The sequence below is a fragment of the Choloepus didactylus genome, chromosome 1 (genome assembly GCF_015220235.1).
Source record: "Choloepus didactylus isolate mChoDid1 chromosome 1, mChoDid1.pri, whole genome shotgun sequence".
Classification (NCBI taxonomy): domain Eukaryota; kingdom Metazoa; phylum Chordata; class Mammalia; order Pilosa; family Megalonychidae; genus Choloepus; species Choloepus didactylus.
In genome coordinates, this window is record NC_051307.1 from 177,163,434 (window position 1) to 177,177,719 (window position 14,286).

At 36.3% G+C, this 14,286-nt stretch overlaps 1 protein-coding gene across 1 annotated transcript in view; it reads left to right on the forward strand.

The window, feature by feature from the left end:
• The window catches only part of RARB (retinoic acid receptor beta), a 783,867-nt gene that overhangs the window by 325,300 nt on the left and 444,281 nt on the right, over positions 1 to 14,286 (forward strand). The gene's annotated exons all lie outside the window — the stretch shown is intronic.

The window sequence follows — 14,286 nt, forward strand, 5'->3', positions numbered from 1 at the left end:
ACAGGAGCGCTTCAGAGCTCTTCCTGATAGTTTTTCATATTCTGCTACTCTTTAAGGTGTCCTCCAAATACTTGCTTGGTACTTAGAAGTTTTTCTTTCGAAGTATTGCTTTAATTTTTTTTTTTTTTTTTTTTTGTATTGTGTTCTTTGTGCCATAACTTCTCCCTCCTACTATGTCCTTAGTTCACTGGGAGCAGGGAACCTGTGTCACCTAACTAGGATCCCTCAGCTCCTGGCACAATGCCTTCAAAATAGTGACGGAAGGAAGGACAGGCAGACAGACTTGCACTGCAGGGATGCTGATTGCAATCACAGTATTATCATGCATGACAAATAGTGGCTTCTTTTCCTTCTTGGAATGACAGGATTATAATTCTTCTCTTTTGTGTTTTGGATTTCTGACCACTGTGTGTAGTCAATGAAGTTTTACTGAATTGCTGGTAACACTCTCCGCTGCTTCTGAAGTTCAAATGGAAATTACATGCAGCAGAAATGATTTCTCGGTTATTGGGAGAGGCAAAGGGCCCTGTACTTGAAATATCTTGCCGACCCAGGTGCCAATTCAAGCCATGTCCACCCACTGTGGAAATGGTATAATGAAGTTACATTCATCTAATGGGTATGGGGATCTGATTAGATGATTATCAAAGCCATTAAATGTCGTCTGAGAGACTCCGTCAAATTCTATTGCTCACACATCCTGGTGGCCATCATATTCTCCAAGCTTCTTTTCTTTTGGTCTGAAGTATATTTTATAGATGTAGCCAAGGAGTCAAGTCATGAGTAGGATTCCAATCCTGGATGGTTTTGTAGATTGCAAATTCTTAGAGAACCTGCAGACCCTGGGTGCCCACCAGCAATTGCCATCAAGTTTGCAGTTTAAAGAATAAATGAAGGCTTTCTTAGCTATTGTTTGTAAAAAAAAATGCAAGGCATAGTGAATGGAGGAGTGGGTGAAATCTTTTATGCCAGATCAGCATCTCAAACAGGCTCTCAATATACAAATCCTTCACCTCGCTGCTTGCAGATATTTTTAGGTCTAAGAACTCTATAGAGCAGGTACTAGCAAACTATGGGCCATGGGCCAAATCCAGTCTGTCACCTCTTTTTGTAAATAAAGTTTTATGGGAACACAGCCACACACGTTTGTTTACATATTCTCTATGGCTGCCTTTGTGCTACGATAGAGTTGAGTAATTGTGACGGGGAGCTCACAAATCCTAAAGTATTTACTATCCGGCCCTTTACAGAGAAAGGTTGCTGACCCCTGCTATTGACATAATAGCCTTGGGATAGGAGTTAAGTCATCTCCTAAATCTAATCCAGGCTTTGTCTCTAGCCTGTGATGTTAGCTCTTCTAATTTCTCCCCCAATCCAAGTCATGGTAGCTCAGCATGGCCCCTGAATGAACTGGGCTACATCACATCTAAGGGTCCTTTCACCTCTAAAATGCAAGGCTGTTCTTTTCATCTCACAGTTACTAATAAAGCACAAGATGCAGTCACTACTGGGTTGAATCACATGCAATTGCTGTTTTTTCAGTATAAAAATTGGTCAAATGTTGGCAATTTCATATGATTCAACTTTTAGAAGGAGAGGATTTGAAATTCAAAAAGGGTAAATAACTGCAGCTCTTTTCTGAGGGTCTGGGGGGAAGGGATGATGAGTAACTGCACATTGAAAGTGGCTGGAGAAGGGGCAGGAAAAAGATACAGAAACTTCAGGCTGGAAACTCCAAAGTTGGATGACTTCATACCCTGGCTAATAACTCGTTTTATTATTTCTTGCCTATAGTCAAAGCATATGAAAGCTGCTCAGATGAAAATCATTAAAGGAAGCCGCTGTTAATGTGTGGGCTATTAGTTGGCCCTTGGAGAGGGTGTTGTCTTTCTTAGAGCCTATGGTTAGACCTTGATAGAAGGTTATGGTATTAAAAGTGATGTACAGATGGTCTCTTGGCTAAAAGTAAATTTAAATTACATTCATGTAGAGATTAGGAAGGTGGCTGAATTCTGTATAGCACCAATAACTAGCAGAACATGTACTTGGTTGGGAAAACTTGCTAATCTGGAATAAAAAAGGGAACAAGCATATTGTTTGGGAATGACTTCATAAGAAGATTGGTGTACTTGAACTACACATTTGTTGCTGTTTCTTTCACAGTCTGCACATGTCTGAATTCTTCAGCTCAGACAGAAAGGATAAATTCTACCCTTGTAAAAAGATTCTGTCAGCACTATGTAATTGTAAAGGTTCAAGAACCTTTTACCTCTTAAGTTAGTGAGAGCAATTTTCATAGCAACTACTGATGTAACCCCAAATCCTAACGTTTCCCTCCATTTACTTCTGAATCTCTGGTCCTTCTGCTCTCCTAGACAAGAACCTGGACTCTGTAAATTTAACCTGGGTGTTAATGCCTATAATACACGTTCCTCTAGTCCCACATATAAAGATGTCCTTGACCCTACAACTAATTTACAGGTGACCTTAGACAAGTCACTTAACCTCTCTGAATGTCAGTTTCAAATCTTTTTATGGATGAAAGTGAGATATAAATTAGAAACAAAACTTGTACTATAAGGGAGTATACTAGGAAAATCTCCAAGGTCTTTTCAACTCTAACAAGCAATGATTCTGTATAGTATAACTCATATTTTTGCTGGTCTCCATGTCATTGTCATGCAATTAAAGAAATGAGAAAACCACCTTTCCTTGGTTTGTCCCAGTGGTGAACTCTGCTCTTCTCCAGCATGGGGAACTTGGCTATTTGTATGACCATTTGTAACAAATCACAATTCAGAGCGAAAGGAAGTCTGCGCTCTAGAACATTCTACTCTAAAGAAAAAGATTTATCTGCGGGAGTGAAGTAAATTTCAATACATCTTCTTTCTATGCATGCCCTTGTCTTTGCACTCAGACTTAATTTTGACAGCATGGAGTCTCAGTAAGCTTAGAAGATAGAAAACATGAGAAAAGGGGGAGTTAAAATAAACAATAAGAAATACTACCATGTATTGAGCAGGCACCTCTTGGACTATCCACTGGGTATTTTATGTATTTTGTTTTAATCTTTTTAAAATAACCTCCTAACATCACTACCAGGCCATTAGCAATGATCCCATTTTACAGATGAAGACCATAAAGTTTAGAAAGGGTGAAGAGCTTACACAAGGTTATACAGCTAGTTAAAGTTGGGGCCAAATTCCAAACCCACATCTTGGAGGCTCAAAGGTCATGTCTTTCCCTGAGTGTTGGACAACAAGGCCAGTTCAACCCCTTGGATTATTCCACAGATTTGCCATGATTATCTCTTTCCTATGATGCTTCAAATTATTCTTGGGGGTAAGAGACACTTAAATTACCTCACCATCTTCAGTTTCACCAACTACTGTGGAAGCAGCTATCACTTTTTAGCAAAATGGGGCATTTAGGGCAGACCATATAATCAGGTAGCCTCTGTAGATGCCTCTGTTCAGCTTTAGCCTCTCAGCAGAGCGCTTCTTAACCTCCACTTGAGAATGGCTTCCAAGGGGAGGAGAGCCCAGTACTCTATGCCAGGAACACTCCACAGTTGATGTTCCAGGGCTCTTTGTGAAAGTTGGACAACTGTCCGTCTATCTCTCTTTATGTTCCTTTCATGGCTGCCTGTTCTGTTTTATTGCTGCACCATGTGCTTTTTTATAGGTTGTTGTAAGCTAGAAAATATTGTTAAGCATTTTGGCTTCGGAGCATTTCTCTAAATGATCTCAGTTTAACTCCAGCATCTTAAAATGAGAGTTCTTTTCCCTTGCTTCTTTAGTGATCAGAAAGTACTATAACATCAAAATCACAAAATAGGGTATTCGCTTAAAAAATCCCAACCTTCTGGAAAGACAGACTGTGCAGTCTCAGAATTACCATGACAGGACATAAAATGACTCTTCTTTCTATTTCTTGTCTTAAACTAAGAGGAGCCTTGCTACCCAGCCTGTCTAGGCAGGGTGTGTGGCCAGATTGGAATTCTTTATTGCTTGTTAAGGACAATTGGCCCAGAGGTGTGGATCCTGTTTTAAATACACACAGATTGATCACAACTGAAACCAACTCATCAGTGCCTTTTATCCACCACTCTTTGTTCTGTATTCTTGTCTTCTTTCTATTGTGAGTTATGTTTATCCTTAAACTTACTCAGTGACCTCATTGGACAGGGATCACATCTAATATTAAAATGTCCAGGGCCTAGTATGTTGCTAGTATTGAGTGAATGTCAGACTTGATAGTATAGTCCATATCTATGTATCGTTACTTTTTTAAGCTAAATGAAAATGAGGTTAAAAAAGTATAAAAGAAACTTCGTGGTAATTTAAGTAGACTCTATTATAACTATTTGTTCTTTTGTCGCCCTTTGGTTATTGGGTATTTCTGAGGCTTGGGGATGTCAAAGGCTTTGTTTGAAAAATAAAACAGAGTTTACATTTTTGACATGATGGAACTATTTTAGTGGTCTTACATAGGTCTAGAGCCACATGTGCATTAGGTAAGAGTCCATTCCTCAAAGATAGACAGGTATTGATGACTTTAGTGCCCCACTTCCCCATAAGTAAAGGAGGCTCTGTGTCATCTTTTACTCTCTCTACAATTTTCCCAGACTCTAGGTACAACATTTCATCTTTGCAATAGTTTTAATGAGGAGCTGGTCTCATTCTGTTTGTTGAACTTTACCCATAAAGTGATCAAGAATATGTGAACATGAATTAGAAACAAAAAGATTATTGTTCAATTTCATCAAGTTATCTACAATGCCCAAAGGACAAGCTCAACCGTGGAAGTGTGCTCTAGCCCAGAAATAGCCTTTAATTCACAAAGACAGTCATAAAAACTGCGATGGGTTTACCTCCAAGTTACTCTTGCCAGTGATTTTTCCTAGGGAAAACATGTTTGGAAGAATATATACAAAGAAGGACCAAGGGTGGATAAGAAAAAGAGAGAGTGATTATCTAATGGAATTCTAATATGAGCTCTAAACAAAGATATTCTGGTTCTATTTATTAGATAAATTAAACAGAGACATTTAAAGAGATAACTTTTGACCTTTTGAAAATTGAAGCTTGGAAAATTAGAATTACCACAAAAGCTCTGAGCTAGCTGTGGTGGTATGAGTTATGAGGCCTCTCATGCTTTCCAAATTTCTGTCTTAATGCATCATTCTATAGTTCCTATACATTTCACATGAGTTATTTTGGTCCTAAGGACAAAAGACCCATTCAGATGACCCTGAGTGACTGGAAGTTAGACTCCATACGGGAGGACTTGAGCAGGTGGACTTGCCACCAGGTGGCTTCCCTCTGAGCCAGCTTCAGGATGTAGCTCAGGATGTACCACAGAAGCTCTCGCAATATATGCCCTATCAATAAAGCACTACAACTCCCTTTTCTGCCTTTGCTTCTGTTTTTCTACTTCTGTTCCTGCTAGGAGCTGGAGTGATTCTTGTTAATTTGAACTGGAGAGAGAGAGGAAATATCTAACTGACCTTGTTATTTGAACTCCATGCCACCTCCAAGAACTTGAGGCCTCTAGACCAACCAGTTGTCGGGTGGTAGCTCTCTTGTATTTTTTAATTTGCTATGTGAGTAAGTACTGAAGATAGTTACATTTATTGAGGATGTTTCATATGTACATAAAACATAAATATCTGGAGATATCTGCATATCTCCACTATCTGACTGGAAAAGGGAAATAGAAAAACTAAGACCCGGGTAAACAACTTTCTTAAGGTCATTCAGACAGAAATGGTGGGATAGGGTTTGAATTCCCCTCACCTGACTCCAAAGCCAGTCTTTCCACAACTCCTTGTTTGCTGTGGGTATAGAGAGAATGCAAAGATTTTTAAACCCTTAATGTGTCTTCAAGGAACGTGTACCTCTATTGGGGAGCCATAATCACCTAAAATCATTTAGATCTAAAACCCTACTTGCTCTTTGCCCCCAAAGACCTAGATTTTGTAAAGTTTATAATATTCCGCTTACCCTGGCAGAATAATAATATCCTCCCCTGGACACCCACTGTGCATTGTTCATGCGCATGGTGTGCTTTAACTTACGATGCATATTTATTTTGCCATCTTTAATTGTTTTCATGGTTTTCCATTTTGGGATTATCAAGCAGGTGTTACAAAATATGTTATTAAAAGAAGTGTTGGGTCCAGAGAATTTAGGATCATGGGAATGAATAAATTAATGTGTGAATATATGAATTAATTAATGAAGCATAATAGCGCCAAGTAAGTTGTCTGGAGAACAAATACTCTAGCTGTTAATAGGAGATGATGAGAGTTTGTAAGTGGAATGGACAGGGAAAGATTACAAAACCAAATCAACTATGATGCTAGGTGTCAGGCTGGACAAATCCAGGCAGAAGACCGATGGGAAGTAACAAAGTTCTTTCAATTTCCCCTCTAGGACGGCATGTGAAGTTAGGAAGGCACCAACCAGCCCCTGCCTCCATTTCTTGATGTGTCACCAATGTCCCTACAGGGGACAGAAGGGGAATCAGTGGTATTACTATTCGTCAGTTCACTTGACCTGTATTTATTTATTTAATGCCTGTGTGCTAGGTATTACATCAGGCACCTCTGAGCCTCCTTGAGGGCTTGCTGGTGGATCTACCAGAGTGATTGGTTCTTTCCTGTGTTTCATGTCAGATTCTGCCTCCAATGAGATGTCACATCAGGCTTTATCAGGAAAAAAGTATGGGACTATAACTTACCACCTTTGAGGAAGGAAAACTTATGCAAAAAAATATGTATTTTTATCCACCTATGGAAATATCTCCTGATTTGGCTGCTTTCTTATAATTTTATCACCATGACGATATTTCCTACTTTATGTGATTCCTTTGGCTTGAACTAATGAATAGCGTTTGCGGAAACTTTTTTTCCTTCATAGCAAATCACTTAAGGATTCTGGGCCTAACTAATCCCTTCCCTGGTTCACTTTCACCCTTCCTGAAGTGGGTTCCTGAGGCCACTTTTTGTGTTTTGTGTAATAAGATGAATGAAGTTTTAATAAAATGCAAGTGTATTGTTTTACCACTTTTCAATGAGAATATATATTGCTAATATAATGTTGAGATATGTTACCAAATGCCCACAAGCTTCGTAAATGTTTAGACAAATAAAAATCTTAGGGCATTTTGTTAGCAAGAAGAGTGCTTATCTGTGGCCCTGTGAGAACTGATGACAGCAACAGCTTATTTAGCAGTTATTCATGATAAATCACATGTGGTGCTGTGACAGGTGCTTTCCAGAGTATTGCCACTAACCTCTAGGAGTTTGTAGTCTAACACAAAAGAACTAATTAGGAAAGATTCATCTAGTTGAACCAAAAATGATTTGCAGATAATGGAGGAGGGGGCAGGTGGTTGGAAATGAGGCAAGAGAGGTTGCTATTTCCAAACCAAACCTATGTCTCTGGGTCCTTGAAACAAGGTTTTTGTTTGTTTGTTTGTTTTTTGTTTTTTTTTTTTTTCATCTTCTCTGTGCTTCAGCTTCCTCACTTGTGAACGAAGGATAATGATGGTACCCTCAAAGTGTTATTGTAAGATTTTCATTAATTGGTACATGTAAATTACTTATAACAGTGCTTGAAACAGAACTCAATAAATAGTAGTAATCACTATTATTATCCTTGCCCTATAATCTGAATCTGTCCACTCAAAAGCAAAAACCTTTGTTGTCACAAGCTCATCACCCCATCAATTGTTCATTCTAGCAATAGCTTCCAAAATGCAAAGTTCTTTCTTCATGCACATGTATTTTCCATTTAAAAAAAAAAAATTATATTAGCATATGGAAGTTTATACTTCACAGAGTTTGTATTCTGCCAAGATCTTGCTTTAAATTTCAAAATTCTCTAGAGAGTGATCTTGAATTTGGATTTTGGAAATGATCTTTTTTTCAGAAGTAACTGTGGTCTGCTGGATAATGTTGTGTTTATCACAAGGATCCACATCCAAGAAATATGCATGGATTTGAGGTTATCTTTCACAGCTAAGTTTTTTTCAGAGCCAGAGACCTAATCAAAGGCTGAACCCTCCTCTTTTCCTAGGGCCTATGGGGTTTGCAGGTCACTTTGTCTTTATAAACAGACTCTAATCATTATTTAATTTCAGTGATGCTGATAATAATGTATATTTCTCAAATATAATGGTTTTGCTTCTCTTGATACCAAGCTACTGTAATGTTAATTGCTTGATAGCTATGAAGTTGGCCAATTCAAAAAAAGATACCTGAAGAAAAAAAAATTAATGCTGACAATTCACACAACTAAATAATGTTTTAATGATAAGCACATGGTTAAAAGTAAAGCTGCCCTTAAGAATATTTAGTAAATCTTTTGTCAGAATAACTTGGTACAGTATTTGAGAAAACAGCCATTTCCATGAGTCCTGATGAAAATCTCACATGAAGTGACTGTCACAGGACTAGGGGCCCTTCCCTGGCCTCCTACAGACAACTTCACTCTTTGTCTTCTCCTTCTTCTTCCACAAGAAATCTTGTTCCCAAACTCAAGCCAGATAAATCAGAGGAAGCATGTACCACTATTGATATTATTTTCTTCAATTCTGAATCCCCAAATAGGTTTAAATCTGGGTTTTTAGTGCAGGATAGTAGAGTGGGGGGGGGGTAGAGTAGGAGGGGAGAGGGAGAGATGTGTGTATGTAAGAGTTAGGCTGCAAAGGTGAAATTTATTTAGTATTTGCCACAATTATTCGATTTCCTACTTTGAGGGAAAAAAAAATGGAGACATATATCTAGTACTGGGCAAGCAGAAATATGCTATAAAATAATGGGAAAAGCCCAAGCCTTTATGCCAGGAATCCCAGCACTCCACTGGAAACATCTTCCTCTTCCTTAGCCTCATTTATTTCATGTGCAGACTGTGGTGGATAACAGGAAACACTCTCTTGTTGTTGGTAGATTCAAGTTAAGTAATCTATGAGAAGTATATACATTTTAGGTACAAATTAACTTTTAGGGTGTAGAAGTTCTAATATTTAAATCCAGTTGTGGAAACATATCAGTAATATATATCTTGTTATTATGGCAGAATAAACACACTGTAGTGTAGTATCCTTGAGCAACAAACTGTGTCTCATTCACTGCAATATTCAGATTTCTCAATCCGTAATACAATATCTGGTGCTTAATGGTCAATGAAGATTTGACAAGAAGGATAGATGGATAAATGCATGCAAATGTGCATCAGTGACGATGTGATATTTGGATATTGTTTATTGGCACTTAACCAGTCCCATCATCCTCTGTGCTGTCCTGTCTGTCATAGGGGATACAAGTCTTGGAAACACATTTCCCAAATTCTCTTTCCAAAAGCACTCTGGTTAAGGTTTAGGTGCTGACAAAAGATGCATTTGCATGAGATATTAGAATTAGAAGCCATTCTTCCTCCAGCAAGACGGCAGAGCTGCTACATGGGCTTTGAAAGATGTGAGCATTTGCATTGACCTTCTGAATTCCACCACCAGTCAATAGGCTGAGGTTTCTGAGATGCTGTAATATGTGGTTGAATAAAGTAAAGCAGGTATATAGTTTTATCTCATTACAAACAAATTTGCAGTATTTTTCAAGTCAAACTTACTCTTTGTTAGAATAAAATTCAGTTACTCTTTCAGTAATTCCATTCAGCCTGTATTGATTTGGTAGACAGCAAAATATCCTTTTCATCCACTTTAATTATATATTATAGTCTGATCAGGTGTTTTTTACCCTCAAGGAAAAGCTCATTTATCTACATTATTCAGTTGTAAATAAATTAACTCAATATTCAATTAAATCAACATTCAAATAGTTTTTTCTCTTTGAGAATAATGGTAGAAAAAAAATTTTTTAAGATACATTTTTCTAAATTGTTGAGAGTCAGGTTTTCCTAATCTCTGGGTTCTCCAAAATATCCTAAACTGATTTTCCCCTATAACCTAAAGACATCTAAAGTAGCATAGACTCTGGGTTTGGAAAAAGCTGATAAAGACAGGTATCATAGTTTGAGAGGATGTTAAATGGCCATTCTTATCCCCTGGTTTCCAGGTGTCTGATACCCCTCTGTCCAGCCTGGAACTTGTTTGCCACAGTATTCAGGGTGTTCCATCTATCAAGCAAATTTCTTATGTTCTAACTCTACTATCCCTTTCCATACTCATTGCTGAAACTCTTTTGAGACTCTGATCTCAGTTATTAGTTAAGAGGAAAGTCTTTTGTATTAGTCAGTTTTTTACTGCAGTAGTGCTACATAACAAACAACCCCAAGATCACAATATCTCAGAACAACAAACATTTATTTCTCACTCATGCATTTATATGTTGCCAATCAGAATAGCTATGCTTTAAGCTTTGGTTGAGCTTCAGGTCTGCTTCATGTATCTTTTATTCTAGGACTAGAAGCTACCCAGAAAGTGCTTATCTCATGGAAACAAGGAAATGTGCAAGAGGCCAAGGAACATCCTACAGGTGCACTTAAAGCCCCTAGTCACATCATGTCCACTCATTCCATTGACAAAAGCAAGTTACATGACCAAGTAAAACATCACTGAGGCAAGATATGTACTCCACCTATATCACTGGGATGCACTGCAAAGTCACATGGCAGAGGTTGTGGGTATATAATCCTATTAAAGGGTAGGATTGAAAAATTGGAAACAATATCCAAAATACCTCATTTTTAAAAACTATAAAAATTACAAACTGGAAAATATAATTCCTGTGGCAAATAATAGCAACGTCCTATTTTTGTCCTATAATGCTATGGAAAACTAGGTACTCTATTGGACCCTTCCCCAACAAAAGAACTAGGCTACAGATAAAATACACTCTTTGATGCATTGCTTGACTGGTGATAGAGAAAGAACTACACCTAAATAAAATGAAAAGGAACCATGATCTAAAAAACTATAATAACGAAAGAAACTTAACTTACATAAGAAACCTGAGAACAACTCTCAGTGGGAAGACTGTGACTGAAATAATTCCCTTTGGGTGAGTGGTTAGGATGAGGCACTAGACTTGGATATTCTCACTGAGCAAGGACCAGTGAAGAAGGCTGAAATATTTCCTGGTTGATAGTAACTCCTGGCTTCCAATTATAAGAGATGAAAATTTTCCCTGGAAGAGAACAATCCCCATTTAGATCCACAGGATCCTTACAGTTTAAGATGCCGCCAAAGGGCTCTCACAATCAAAGATCACATCTCCAAGCACAAAAGGAAATACACACCATGAGAGGCATCCGAGACAACAAACAACTAATTTAGACAAACAAGGGCTGCAGAATCTGATAGAGTATGACACATAGTATAGAATAGGTATTTATTAAATACTGAAGAAAATAAAGATGAGATTGGTAAACCTACAACTTCTCTGATAAAGAAAAAATTATTTAAAGAAATAAAGATGAGCAAGAGACAATCAAGTATAAATTGAGGCAAAAATATAATAAGTAATATTAACATTGTTACCCCCTCCAAAATAAAACCTTCATTCCCAAGATAGATTAAAGGAGTGGAGGGGAAGCATAGAAAAAGTGGAAAAAAGTAGAAATCAGAAAGTCAAATCACTTCCTGGTATATTGATAAACATAAACAAAATGCTATCAGTATGAAAGTGGATAGTTTTATTACTATTAGACAAAATTGACTTTAAAAGTATTAGGCATAGAATCAATACATAATGCTAAAAGATTCAAATCATCTGAAAAATGTAGCAATTCTAAATTTATACACATGTAACAAAACTAGCTCAAAATATATGAAGCAAATTAATCTGCAGGGAGAAATTAACTAATCCAGCATAATACTGGGGGTCTTAAACGTAGCTTTCTCAATTATTGATAGGTGAAGTGATGAAGCCTGATTTAAGGGCATATATAGATTTCTACTCCAAATAATAATAAAAATCACAAGCATCAGTGGAACATTTACAAAAATTAACCCAATGATCAACCAAAAAGGAAAGCTTGAAAATTAATATCATCATGCATACCAAATTCTCTGAACATGCAATTACTTTAAAAGCCAACAAAAATATGAGTTTAAAAATATACATTTGAAATTGACTCCTTCTAACTAACTCATAGGAGAAAAGAAATCCCAATAGACATTAAATAATGTATAAAACTAAGTGATAATAAAAAGGTTAAATTCCAAAACTTAGGGATCCAGATAATCAGACACTGGAGAAAATATATAGACCTTAGATGGTCATTTTATTTAAAATAAACAAACAACAAACAAACAAACAAAAAATAACTTTAAAAGAAGAGAAAAGCTAAGCAAAAGAATTTAACTTAAAAAAATAAATCCCCAAAACACTTGGAAGCAGAAATAATAAATAAAAAACATAAAATTAAAAATAGATCAATAAATCCAAAATTTGTTTATTGGAAAGACAAAATATTTAAAAAAAAAAAAGCTTTGCTGTAATGAGTGAGTGATTAGAGGGGCGAGAAAGAGCACAAATAAACCCTGAATTATTCAGAAAGAAAAGTGGGAATAAACTACATGTACTGAGGGTTTGTCCCAGGAACACAACGGACGTGTGATAGTGAAAAATCTGGAGATATAATTTACCATGTCATCTGATTAAAGGAAAAAAAAGTTGTCAGATTCAGAAAATGTGTGTGATTTATGTCAATACCCATTGACGATGTTAAAATTTAAAAACCTTTTAGCAAACTAGAAATAGAAACGTCCCAATCTAAAATGTGTCTACTAAAAAACCTACAGTGAACTTAATTTTTAGTGAAATATTAGAAGCATTTCCTTTAAAGTCAATCACAAGACATAGATGCCCTCTATTACTACTTCTATTTAACCATTAGCCTAGAATCCCCATTAGTGGCATAAAACAAGAAATTGAAAATGACAGCATAAAAACTGGCAAGAAAGAAATAAACTATTACTTAGAGATGATAGGATTGTCTACATAGAAAATTCAGAATGATTCGCAAATAAATTATTCAGGAAAAAGGTTTCATGCTGGATGTAAAACCAATATACATCATTCATTTGCATGTCTATTATCCAGAAAAATATTTAACATGAAATGTTTTAGATAATACCATTTACGATAGTAAAAACTGTTCTTAGATACCTAGGAATAGAACTAACAAAAGATATCCCAGAGCTATTGAGAGAAAAATACGTAAAAATTCCTTTAAAAGTACAGGAGGTGAAAAGCCTTTATTTGATTTTATTAGGAAGTCAATTCTCCCTAATTGATCTAGAGAGTCAATGTAATTTCAATAAAACTCAGAGTTTTAAATGGAGTTTGACAAGCTGATTCTAAAATGTATTTGGAAGAACAAAGAGCTAAGAATAGTCAAGACATTCTAAGAGCAAGAATGAGGGTGGAGTTGGAGTGGAAGTGCTTGCTGTAATAAATAAAACACCAGTAATAAATAAAATAATTGTATTGCTATAAAGATAGACAAATAGAAAAATGGAACATAGTTCCAAATAGTCACATGCAAATATGGTCACTCAATGTATGACAGAGATGGTACTGCAGGGAATCCTTTCTAGAGAAAGCAAGGAATGTTCGGCAAATGTTAGGACAATCCACCTTTGAAAAAAAAATGAAATAGGTCTGTCTCACATCATACATAACACCCATTCCTTTAATCCATGTTTTAAGGATTCAAATGTTAAAGGTGAAAAATTTTAAACAAAAAAAATTGGTAGTTATCTTTATGAAGCGTAAAAACTCATTAAACAAGGCTCAAAAACCAATAATCACAAAAGAAAACTTGATAAATTTGACATTCAAATTAAAAATAAGACTTTCCATTCATTAAAAAGACCCTAAAGAGTGAAAATATCTCAAAGCAGATATGTGTAACATATCTGTGTAACAACTGACAAAAACTGGTGGCCGGAATAGAAAAGACTCCTACAAATCAGAAAATAAAAGAGAACCCAAATCAAAAACAGACAGAAGACTTCATTTCACCAAAAAGGAATTGGAATGACTCATATTAACTTTACATTAGTAATTGAGAAAATGAAATCAATACCACCATACAATGCTATTTTATATCCATTAAAGTAGCAAAACTTTGGAAGTGTAGTGACACCACCAACTATCAGAATGGATATAGATCAAAAGACACTCTGAGATATGTTGCTGGTGAGAACATAAATCGGTCATTTTAAAAATGACTTAGCTACTATAAAATTGAATATTCGGATTCCTACGAGCAAGTGATTTGACTAGACAAATTTTTTAATATGAATACCAGG